The sequence below is a fragment of the Notolepis coatsorum genome (assembly GCF_963971535.1).
Source record: "Notolepis coatsorum genome assembly, chromosome: 9".
NCBI classification, from domain to species: Eukaryota; Metazoa; Chordata; class Actinopteri; order Aulopiformes; family Paralepididae; genus Notolepis; species Notolepis coatsorum.
Genome location: NC_140173.1, coordinates 63,362,092 through 63,374,585, shown reverse-complemented (window position 1 = coordinate 63,374,585; position 12,494 = coordinate 63,362,092).

Here is a 12,494-nt window from a genome sequence, read left to right as displayed (position 1 = left end):
ATCGTTTGATATCCCCTGTATATTCCTTGTACAATATGCACTGAATATCCCTTTAGTCTACTAAACAGCCCATAATAGTTTCATTCTACCATTGGACGAGAACCTGGCGCCAGCAGCCATACCCCTAGGTTCAAGTTCAATCGTGCCGACCAACATGTCGTGGCAAGCCCGGTTCCGCGTAGGAATACGTCTGGCGAAATACGAATGGTACTATTTGTTCACAGCGCATATGGCGCAAGTAAAGTAGAACTTTCTTTTAGTCCATTAGTTCTTTACCCTCCAACCGAGTAACAGACGCGAAGCCTCACCCACGACGCACGTGTGGTGCAGTAAGGCCTACTTGGCCTCAGAATAGGCATTGAGATATCGTGTGGATTAATAGTTGAATTGTCATAGTTTGGCACTATTAAGCTAATAATAGTCTATTATGTATGGTGCATCGTTCGGTTAGAGTTATAAAGTGAGCAGCACCCCCATCGTTCCTGACGTTATCTGGAGTCTTAACCAGGCTGGGCAGACCACTTGTGGTGCTTGCATCCGAGGAGCTCCGGGCCAGGACGAGTGGACCTGTACATTGGATTACTTTACCCGGACGACGGCGAGCCTTCCACGGCTTGGATTATCTACATGCTTTGGGTGCTTTGATTATTCCATGGATAACGGCCAACACTGCTGAGTGTTGGAACTACCCCCCGGAGAGGAGTCCAGGTGAGACGGCGCTCTACCCCGAGTGAGGTCGCCTCACGTCTCTTCATCTGTGGACCGGCAGCTACCGTCCACCAGAGGGTCCAGCTGTATTCATCTGCGGACCGAGGTTCTGTGGGCATCGTGTTCAGGACTCTGAATTCTCCCAAGAAATCGTCGGCCAGATGGGATACCGCCAGCGGCTCTTCTAACGCCCCCTCCTACTGTCTTACAACCAGCGGGACCCCCCCCCCCCTTAGTGTATCCAGCTATAATCATTTAAGTACCATCGCTATAGTTCCCTAAAGAACCGGGTTGTATACTTACTCCCTGCGTAACCAGAGATTGGACATTCAATGTTGATTTACCTACGAATACTCATTTGCCATACAAGTGCATTTCAAATCATAAATGTCATCAAGTGAACGTTGTATATACCCTTTGCTATATAAAATATTCGATTTGTACATTTGTGTGGACTTCGTTTCATCAGGTGGGAAAGTGTTCATCATATCTATATCATGTACTGGATGGCCAGAAGTTAAAGTACAAGAGGTAGTGGTTTAATAATACCATACTTATCAATACAGTCAGGGAATTGTACCCCTCAGTTACAATTGGTCCTTCGAGCCGGAGGGTAACTAGTGTAATATTAATATAGTGTTATTAATATTAAAATGGCCTATGATGAACACTCCACGAAACGGTCCTCCTAACGTAGAACGCCCGCAGCGCAGACGACAGCCACCTCAGTACTTAGAGGATTACGCTGTCAGTCAACTACCTAGCCTTCGACAAACGGTAAACGCGGTAAAAGTAGAAAGTAAAATTATGTCTGACCTTAACGACCAGGTTTCCCCGACCACAGAGGCCCTAGTAGGTTCTAATGTAACTGACCAAGCTCACGGTGGGGACCAGGAGGGAGCTGACATGCCTTTACCCCCCGCCAATACCGAAGAAGTAGTCCCCGACCAGCCCCGGGAGGAAGACAACCCTACAGAGAGAGAACTCTGCACGGAAGAAGAGGAGGAGAGCGCCGAGGAAATAGAGCTCCAGGACTCCCCAACGAGTACACCCAGGAGCGGCTCACCCAGGAGCGGCTCACCTCCACAACCGCCTTCCCCCAGCGAAGCGGAGAGGATGCTACAACAGGCGTTCCTCGTCAGCCTGACAGCCTCTACCGAACGCGATCGACTTCAGGGTGAACGCGATCGACTTCAGGGCGAACGCGATCGACTCCAAGCACAGCAACGGAGCGAAGAAGAGCGCATACGCCTGGAGATGAGACGCCTTCAGACGGAAGAGAATATGGCAAGAGACCGGGCCGAGGCCCAGCGCGCCGCTGCCGGTGCCCAAAGAGAAGCAGATCTCACCAAGCGCGAAGTCGAGCGCGACAAGTTACAAGCGCAGCTAATGGAGCAGCTGATCCTCAAGGCAACACCCTCTCCCTCCGCCAGGGGTTCAAGGAACTCGTCGAGACAACAGTCAAGGGCAGCGTCTCCTAACCGAGCAAGCGACCCTGAACTTGACCAACAGACCAAGCCTATACCTCCCGCAGACCCCCTTCCCAGACCGGTCCAAGCGAGACCCAGCTACAAGGAAGGAGCGGCATACACTGCGGAGAAGCTAAATAAACGACTACAGGATCTGGAGGACCTGATAGAAGAAGAAGAGGGAGAGGAGGAGAACCAAGCCCGACGACAGCACAGTACTCCACCGGACCAGGAGGTCCAGTACAGCCCAGGCTATACCCCCGCGGCGTTGCGCTACAGACCCCCGACTCTATTCACGGGTGAGCACGACGCACGACCAGCCCCGAGGAATAGCACCTGGACCAGCGGGCCATGGTACCCTGTCGGTACCAGCCCACAGAGAGGCGCAAGAGGGGACTCGCCTAGGAGGACTCTCCCCCAACGCTCGCCGATGTATCAGCCATCCACGGCATCATACATTGCCACGCCGTCGTTTCCAGACTTCACCTATGAGAATCGAGCACAGTACACGGAGCTCCGGATGTGCTTAGAGACAATGATGGTGGATGTCGCTGATGAACGCCACAAGTATGCAATATTACTGAAGCACCTGAAAGTACCGCGAGCGCACAATATAGCGCTAGCCTATGCCACCTCTACGACCCCATACACCGCGGCCCTAGCAGCGCTGGACCAGAGATATGGACGTATATGGGATTACGTAATCCAAGAGATAAGGCATATTGATCGCCTACCCCCAGCAACAGACAATCGCTCATTAGACGACCTGTCAATCAAAGTGCAGTCCCTGGTAGGGATGCTGGGAGCGCAACGGGAAAAGGGCATGCATGAGCTATACGCCAACTCTAACGTCGAGAGGATTTTGGAGAAGCTGCCACCCGCAAGACAAGAGCGTTTTAGGCGGCAGAGGGACTACCGGGATCCTAACGGCCCCGAACCATCCCTCCTTGATCTAGCCGACTTCCTGGCGAGAGAAGTCAGCAGCTTACGACTGGATACGTTCGGGCGGAGCACGCCAAGCTCCAGAGAGGGACCCAGGAGAATAAATGATGGAAGAAGATCGGTGACTGTCATGCACCAATCAGAGTCAGTACCGAGCAGTAAGAGCCACAGTACCCCCTCGAGAAAAGAGAAGTGGAAGATGGTGTGCCCCTACTGTGAGAAAGAACACTGGCTGTCACAAAGATGAATGCAGAAGAAGTGAGTCAATGGATAAAGTCCAACAGGCGCTGTTACCGATGTGCGCGCAGTCACATGGCAGCCGAATGCCGCCTAAAGAAAAGGTGCAGTCGGTGCGACGGAGCCCATCTAGATATACTACACGACAGTAACAGAAGACGGCCTTCACCTGCACCATCGAGCAGCACCAAGGCAAGTGTCATGTACATTGACCCCGCCAGCAGCAGCGGCGCCCAAGTGCTCTTAAAGGTAGTCCGTGTGACATTGAGCTACCAAGATAAAGTCATGGACACTTACGCCGTCCTTGATGACGGGTCAGAGAAGACCCTTCTGCTCGCGTCCGCTGCGGCCCAGCTGGGACTGCGGGGGAGCGAGAACCAAATGACGATTCGGACAATAAGAAGAGATTTAAAGACGATAAAGGGCGAGTGTAACTGAGGGGTACAATTCCCTGACTGTATTGTTAGATATGATACTTACTACCACTACCTCTTGTACTTTAGACTCTGGCCACCCAGTACTAGGTATAAATAATTATGATAAACACTCCCACCTGATGAAACGGATCCAACACAAATGTACCAAGTCGAAAGTCTGCGTTTATTAATAATACATAGCAAAAGGTATGTACAACGATCACTTAATTACATTTATGATTTGAAATAGTATGCACTTTTATGGCAAATGAGTATTCGTAGGTAGATCAATATCGAATGTCCAATCTCTGATTGCGCAGGAAGCAAATATACAACCTGGAATATTTAGGGAACAATAGCAATGATACTTGAATGATTATATAGCTGGATACACTAGGGGAAGGTTCCGACTGCTTGTAGGACAGCTGGAGGGGGGGGGGGGTAGAGTCTGGCTGTATCCCGTCTGGCCGAGGGTATCCTGGGAGAGCCCACAGTCGTGCGACCCGGTGCCCAGCGATCCTCGATCCACAGATGAAAGCAGTTGGACTCTCTGTGGCCGGCGTCCTCCGGTCCACGATGGAGAGACGTGAGGCGACCTCGTCGTGTAGAGCGTCTTCTCACCTGTCGTCCTCTCCGGGGGGGGTATTTCCAACACACCGCAGTGTTGGCCTTTATCCATAGAATAATCAAAGTACTCAAAGCATAATCCAAGCCGGGGAAGGCTAGCCGTCGTCGGTAGAATAATCCAATATACAGGTCCACTCGCTCTTTGGCCTGGAGCTCCTCGGGTGCAGCTTCACGTGGGGTCAACCACCCTGGATAAGCGTCCAGCTGATGCCCGAAACGATGGGGGTGCTGATTACTATAGAACTCTTACCGCACGAGGCACTACATATGAATAGACTATTATTAGCTTAATAGAATACGTCCAACTCGACGATATAGTGCCAAATATGACTATTCAAATATTAATATACACGATGTCTCAATGCCGATACTGGGCCGAATTGGCCTTACTGCCCACACGTGGTTCGCGGGGAGGCTTTTGCGTCTGTCACTCTGTTGGAGGGTAAGGAACTGGACTAAAAGAAAGCTCTACTTTAATAGCGCAGTATATATACGCACTATGAACAAATAGTACCATTAGTGGTGCGGTAGACATATTCCTACGCGGAACTAGGACTTGTCCATACATGTTGAGCGGTACGATTGAACCTGGTCTGAGGGGTATGGCGACCTGGCACCAAGGTCTCGTCCAATGGTAGAATGGAGACTATTATGGGATGTTCAGTAGACTAGAAGGGATATTCAATGCATATTGTACAAGGAATATACAAGGGATATCAGGGGATATACAAATACAATTAAATATATATATATAAATAAATATATATATTCGGTTTAATCTGATCCTTCAGAACAGCCGCCCCCTAATTGGTCCCAACCCAATTAGTTAAGCAGAGACAGATTAACCGCACTGTCTACCACTCAAGGGTTCGCTGTAAGGGTCAGTCAACTCACAAAGTCATAGGGTCATGGTCATCATCGATTGTGTCTGGGAGTCGGGGCAGTTCTATGAGCCTCGCCACAGGACGGGTGTAAATGCGCCCCTGGACGAGTACTTCAGCTGCTCGGACCTTGCCATCGGCACCGGTGATCACTTTGCTTACGCGGCCAGCCGGCCACATAGCTCTGGGTAGTGACTGGTCAATAATCATGACGACTGTTCCTTCCGTCAAATTGTCTCTCTCTTTTACCCACTTCTGGCGGGTCTGTAGAGACGGTAGGTAGTGCAGTAGGAAACTGCTCCAAAACTTGTCGGCTAATACTTGGCTGTACCTCCACATTCGTCGGCCGTTCGCTTCTTCAGGCCGGTACATTGTCTGGGGTAACGCGGGATCTAGCCGCACCATCAGGAGGGTGTTGGGGGTGACTGGGACGACATCTGCTACATCACTGGAGACGTAACCGAGGGGCTTTGAGTTCAATACTCCCTCAATCTCCGTGAGGACTGTCATTAGGACTTCTTCCGCCACAGTCTGGGCCCCAAGTACTGCGTACAGGGCTGTCTTTATAGAACGTACTTCTCGTTCCCAAGTTCCACCGAAGTGGGGTGCGTTTGGGGGGTTGAATTGGAAGTCAATCTGGGCTGGAGCGAGGTGGGTCTTAAGTTCTGGGCCCATAGCTTGGAAGCTCTCCCTCAGCTCTCTTTCTCCGCCTTTGAAGTTTGTCCCGTGATCGGACAATAATGTAGACGGTTTTCCTTTCCGTGATGTGAATCTTCGGAAGGCCATAAGGAATGAGTCTGCGCTCATGGTCGGAAGGAGCTCGATATGTATCGCTCTGGTGGTCATGCATTTGAATACAATACCCCACCGCTTCTCGGTGCCTCTTCCTTTCTTTATGTGCAGCGGGCCAAAACAGTCCATGCCTGTTGAGTGGAATGGCTTGTCGCCGAGTCGGAGGCAACATGGAGGTAGGTCAGCCATCCGTGGTATGCTGGGCTGCGCGCGCCACTTTCGGCAGTCTAGACAGGTTCGCTGGAAGCGTCGCACCGCCTCTCTTCCTTGAAGTATCCAGTAACGACGTCTGATTTCCGCGAAGACTCTCTCTGCTCCTGCGTGGTGTACATCCTCGTCGTATTTCTTTATAATCAGCTCTGTGACCTTGTGTCGGCTGTTCAATACGATCGGGTACTTAATGTCATCCGGTAAATTGGGGGCTCTCCGCAGGCGACCACCCACTCTGATGAGGGTATGTGTGTCACTCTCGGGGGCCAGATGAATCAATCTGCTGTCTGATGGGACGGGCTTTCCTCCCTGTAGACAGTCTAGTTCATCGGGGAACGAGTCTCTCTGGGCTCGTTGCAGTAGAAGCAGTTCGGCTTCCTCGTAGTCAGCTGCTGACATATCAGTGGGGGACTTAATCTCTGGGTGGTGCCACAGGAATGCCCGTTGCTGCGCACTCTCTATGGTAATGCAATCGTCTATGTTGGGGTCTGCGGAGACAACAGTGCTCAATCCACAGAACATGGGTTTCTTATTCTCAGCCTCCTCGTCACTTGCTTCCCTCGGGGTGGGCGTGGGCCAATCTCCTTCCAGGAGCTTGAGGAATGCTGGTCCGTCACTGTAGATGTTATGACGGGTTAAGTCATCTAGGGACATTCCCCGGGTGATGACGTCAGCTGGGTTGTGTTTTGTATCAACATAGCGCCAGTTTGCTTCTCCGGTTAACTCTCCGGTTAACTCTTGAATCTCAGTGACTCTGACTCCCACGAAGACTTTGTATTTGCATGAATCCGATTTGATCCAGGCGAGTACTGTCGTGGAATCTGACCACAGGATTGTTCTATGCACCGGAATGGTGAGCTCACGTTGGATGAGCGTGGCTAGATGCGCTCCTGCGAGGGCTGCGCAGAGCTCTAGACGTGGGATAGACTGTTGCTTGCGTGGGGCTATTCTCGAGCGGGCGAGGATGAATGCTGTGTAGATCTCTCCCCCCTCTTCTTGGGCCCGCAAGTAGGCTACTGATCCGTAGGCGACCTCGGAGGCGTCACTGAAGACGTGTAGATCCATTTTACATGTCTCTGGCCTCACCGTGGGTGGGAAGTAGCTTCGGCGTATATTAACGCCTGGGAGTGAGTGGAGTTCCATCTCCCACTCTCTCCAGGTGGATGCAAGGTGTGCGGGAATGGGGTCGTCCCAGCCCTGGTCCTTGTCCCACAATGCTCGTACAATCATCTTTGCCCTGGTGGTGTACGGTAGTATACATCCTAACGGGTCATATTGTCGGGCGAGTGTTCTGTACACACTCCGTCTGGTGGTCTTTATTGCCGTCGACCTTCCCTGCTCCGTGGTCAGGGGTTTGTGTCTATAGTGGAGCGAATCTGTTTTGAAGCGCCACACTAGTCCTAGTGTCATCTCTTGGGCTTCTCCTGGGATTGTGGCCATCCAGGTCTCGCTGCTCGCTGCCTTGTCCTCGGAGGAGAGGCTGCGCAGTACGTGCGGATCGCTGCTGGCCCACTGCCTGAGATCAAAGCCGCCTTTGATCAGAGAGGCGCGGAGTTTAAGTAGGAGAGCCTCGGCTTCTTCCTGGGTCGAAACGCTTTGTAGACAGTTATCTACGTAGAAGCTGTTCTTCACACTGTGTCGGACCTCTTCGTCCGCTGCTGGGTCCTCTGCGACATGTCTCTGTAGTGCAAATGTAGCACAGCATGGGCTGCATGTAGTTCCGAAAGGGAGGACTTCCCATTGGTAGATGGCTGGGTGCTCATCTCCTGGCCTCTCTCTCCATAGGAACCGCAACAGGGGCTTGTCCTCCTCTACTAATCTCACCTGCAGGAACATCCCTTTGATATCCCCGCTGATAGCCACCTTGTCCTGGCGGAAGCGGAGTAGTACGCCTAGTAGGGAGGGGCCGAGTGTAGGACCGGGCAATAGCTCTTTATTCAGATTTTGGGATCCGATCTGGTAGCTGCAGTTAAACACGATGCGGTCTTTGCCGTTGTGATGAACCTTGTGGTGGGGCACGTACCACGATTCAGTCGTCTGGTCGGCCTCTTTAATGTCAATCTTTGTGACGTGTCCCGCTGTGATGAGCTTCTCAATCTCAGCGCGGTATACACTTTCTTGGGCGGGGTCCTTGGCTAAGCGCCGCTCTGTGTTTAGTAGGTACCGCTCTGTTGCGTCTTTCTTTGCGTGAAAGGTAGGCATCCCTTCCCGCCGCAGGAGTGGCGTGGCGTATCTCAACACGCCGCTGACTGGGACTCTCTTTGTTCCCGTCTCGAGGAGGTTAATGGCGTAGATGTTGTCTTTAGAGCGAATGTCTTTCTTTTCGTTCTTAAAGGGCATTTGTTCTAAGGTCCATAGCCTCTCTACATGCTGCAGGAGTGCGGTGTCTCCCTCTGTGACTCGGGAGTGGAGACAGCTAGTGGCTGTGGTTCGGTTGAGAGATTTGGCGAGTGGGCCTTGGAGAGTCCATCCTAGGCGGGTCTCGACTGCTGCAGGACAGCCTCTGGGTCCGGTATGAACCCGGTCTATCGGGACAATGAGGTCTGCATGGTCGGAGCCTATCAACAGTGACGGGGTAGCACCGTCTATGAGTGGGATCGGTAGCTTGCGTAGATGTACATATTTCTCCATCAGCTTGGCTACGGGGTATGTGTACCGCGAGAGTCCTATTTCTTGGCTGGTGAAAGCGTCTGTAATCCTGTACCGTCGCTCGGGCTGGCCGCTTGCTGCGATAGAGACATTCTCGCCCTTTATCGTTTTCAAATCTCTTCTTATTGTCCGAATTGTCATTTGGTTTTCGCTCCCCCGCAGCCCTAGCTGGGCCGCAGCGGACGCGAGCAGAAGGGTCTTCTCTGACCCGTCATCAAGGACGGCGTAAGTGTCCATGACTTTATTCTGGTAGCTCAATGTCACGCGGACTACCTTTAAGAGCACTCTGGCTCCGCTGCTGCTGGCGGGGTCGATGTACATGACGCTTGCTTTGCTGCTTGATGGTGCGGGTGGAGGCCGCCGTCTGTTACTGTCGTGGAGTATGTCCCCGCCCAAGAAAGTGTATACCGCGCTGAGATTGAGAAGCTCATCACAGCGGGACACGTCACATATTCGGTTTAATCTGATCCTTCAGAACAGCGAGAATGTCTCCTTCACTATCGCAGCAAACGGGCAGCCAGAGCGACGGTATAGGATTACAAATGCTTTCACCAGCCAAGAAATAGGACTATCGCAGTACACCTACCCCATCGCCAAGTTGATGGATAAATATGTGCACCTGCGTCAACTACCTATCCCGCTCATAGACGGCGCTACCCCGACCCTGCTGATAGGCTCCGACCATGCAGAACTCATAGTCCCGATTGACCGGGTCCATACAGGACCCCGAGGCTGTCCTGCAGCAGTCGAGACCCGCCTAGGGTGGACACTACAAGGCCCCCTCGCTAAATCTCTCAACCGAACAGCAGCCACTAGCTGCCTCCACTCCAGAACGACAGAAGAAGACACCACTCTCCTGCAGCATGTCGAGAGGCTATGGACACTAGAGACAATGCCCTTTAAGAACGAAAAGAAAGATATTCGTTCTAAAGAAGACATTTACGCCATCAACCTACTCGAGCAAGGGACAAAGAGAGTCACAGTCGGCGGAGTGATGAGATACGCAACTCCACTCCTGAGGCGAGAGGGAATGCCCACCTTTCACGCAAAGAAAGACGCCACGGAGCGCTATCTATTGAACACGGAGCAGCGCCTAGCCAAAGACCCCGCTCAAGAGGGTGTGTACCGCGCTGAGATTGAGAAGCTAATCACAGCGGGACACGTGACAAAGATTGACATTAAAGAGGCCGATCAGACGACCGAATCATGGTACGTGCCGCATCACAAGGTCCACCACAACGGCAAGGATCGCATTGTGTTTAACTGCAGCCACCAGATCGGATCCCAAAACCTGAATAAAGAGCTCTTGCCCGGCCCCACACTCGGCCCCTCCCTACTAGGCGTACTACTGCGCTTCCGCCAGGACAAGGTGGCTATCAGCGGGGATATCAAAGGGATGTTCCTGCAGGTGAGACTAGTGGAGGAGGACAAGCCCCTGCTGCGGTTCCTATGGAGAGAGAGGATCGGAGATGAGAACCCAGCCATCTACCAGTGGGAAGTACTCCCCTTCGGAACCACATGCAGCCCGTGCTGTGCTACATTTGCACTACAGAAACACGTCGCAGAGGACCCAGCAGCAGATGAAGAGGTCCGACACAGTGTGAAGAACAGTTTCTACGTGGACAACTGTTTACAAAGCGTTTCGACTCAAGAAGAAGCCGAGGCTCTCCTAATCAAGCTACGCGCCTCCCTGATCAAAGGTGGCTTTGATCTCAGGCAGTGGGCCAGCAGTGACCTGCACGTATTGCGCAGCCTCTCCCCCGCGGACAAGGCTGCCAGCAGCGAGACCTGGATGGCGACCATCCCAGGAGAACCCCAAGAAATGACACTAGGACTAGTCTGGCGCTTCAAAACAGACTCGCTCCACTATAGACACAAACCCCTGACTCCAGAGCAGGGAAGGTCGACGGCGACACCGACCACCAGACGGAGTGTGTACAGAACACTCGCCAGACAATATGACCCGTTGGGATGTATTCTACCTTACACCACCAGGGCAAAGATGATTGTACGAGCACTATGGGACAAGGACCAGGGCTGGGACGACCCCATACCCGCACACCTTGCCTCAACATGGAGAGAGTGGGAGACGGAACTCCGCTCACTCCCAGGCGTCAATATACGCCGCAGCTACTTCCCATCCACAGTGAGGCCAGAGACATGCAAGATTGATCTACACGTCTTCAGCGACGCCTCCGAAGTAGCCTATGGATCGGTGGCCTACTTGCGTGCCCAAGAGAAGGGAGGAAAGATACACACTGCTTTCATCCTGGCTCGCTCAAGAATAGCCCCAAGAAAGCAACAATCTATCCCGCGTCTAGAGCAGGAGCGCATCTAGCCACGTTAATCCAACGTGAACTCACCATTCCGGTGCACAGAACAATCTTGTGGTCAGATTCCACGACAGTACTCACATGGATCAAGTCTGATTCGTGCAGATACAAAGTCTTCGTGGGAGTCAGAGTCACCGAGATTCAAGAGTTAACAGAAGCAGCGAGCTGGCGGTATGTGGACACCAAACACAACCCAGCTGACGTCATCACCCGGGGAATGTCTCTGGATGACCTCACCCGTCGCAACATCTACAGTGACGGACCAGAATTCCTCAAGCTCCCGGAAGAAGAGTGGCCTACGCCCACCCCACGGGAAGCAAGTAACGAGGAGGCTGAGAACAAGAAACCTATGTTCTGTGGACTGAGCACAGTCGCCTCCACGGACCCCAACATAGATGACTGCATTACCCTAGAGAGTGCGCAGCAAAAGACATTCCTGTGGCACCACCCAGAGATTCAGTCCACCACTGACATTTCAGCAGCTGACTACGAAGAAGCAGAACTTCTTCTACTACAACGAGCCCAGAGAGACTCGTTCCCCGATGAGCTAGACTGTCTACAGGGAGGAAAGCCCGTCCCATCAGACAGCAGACTGCTCCACCTGGCACCCGAGAGTGACGCCCATAATCTCATCAGAGTGGGTGGTCTACATTGTTGTCTGATCACGGGACAAACTTCAAAGGCGGAGAAAGAGAGCTGAGAGAGAGCTTCCAAGCTATGGGCCCAGAACTTAAGACCCACCTCGCTCCATCCCAGATTGACTTCCAGTTTAATCCCCCGAACGCACCCCACTTCGGTGGAACCTGGGAACGAGAAGTACGTTCTATAAAGACAGCCCTGTACGCCGTGCTTGGGGCCCAGACTGTGGCGGAGGAAGTCCTAATGACAGTCCTCACGGAGATCGAGGGAGTATTGAACACAAAACCCCTCGGTTACGTCTCCAGTGATGTAGCAGATGTCGACCCAGTCACCCCCAACACACTCTTAATGGGGCGGCTGGACCCCGCGCTACCCCAGACAATGTACAGGCCTGAAGAAGCGAACGGCCGAAGAATGTGGAGGTACAGTCAAGTACTAGCTGACAAGTTTTGGAGCAGCTTCCTACTCCACTACCTACCGTCTGTACAGACCCGCCAGAAGTGGGTAAAAGAGAGAGACAACTTGACAGAAGGAACAGTCGTCATGATTATCGACCAGTCACTACCCAGAGCTATGTGGCCGGCTGGCCGT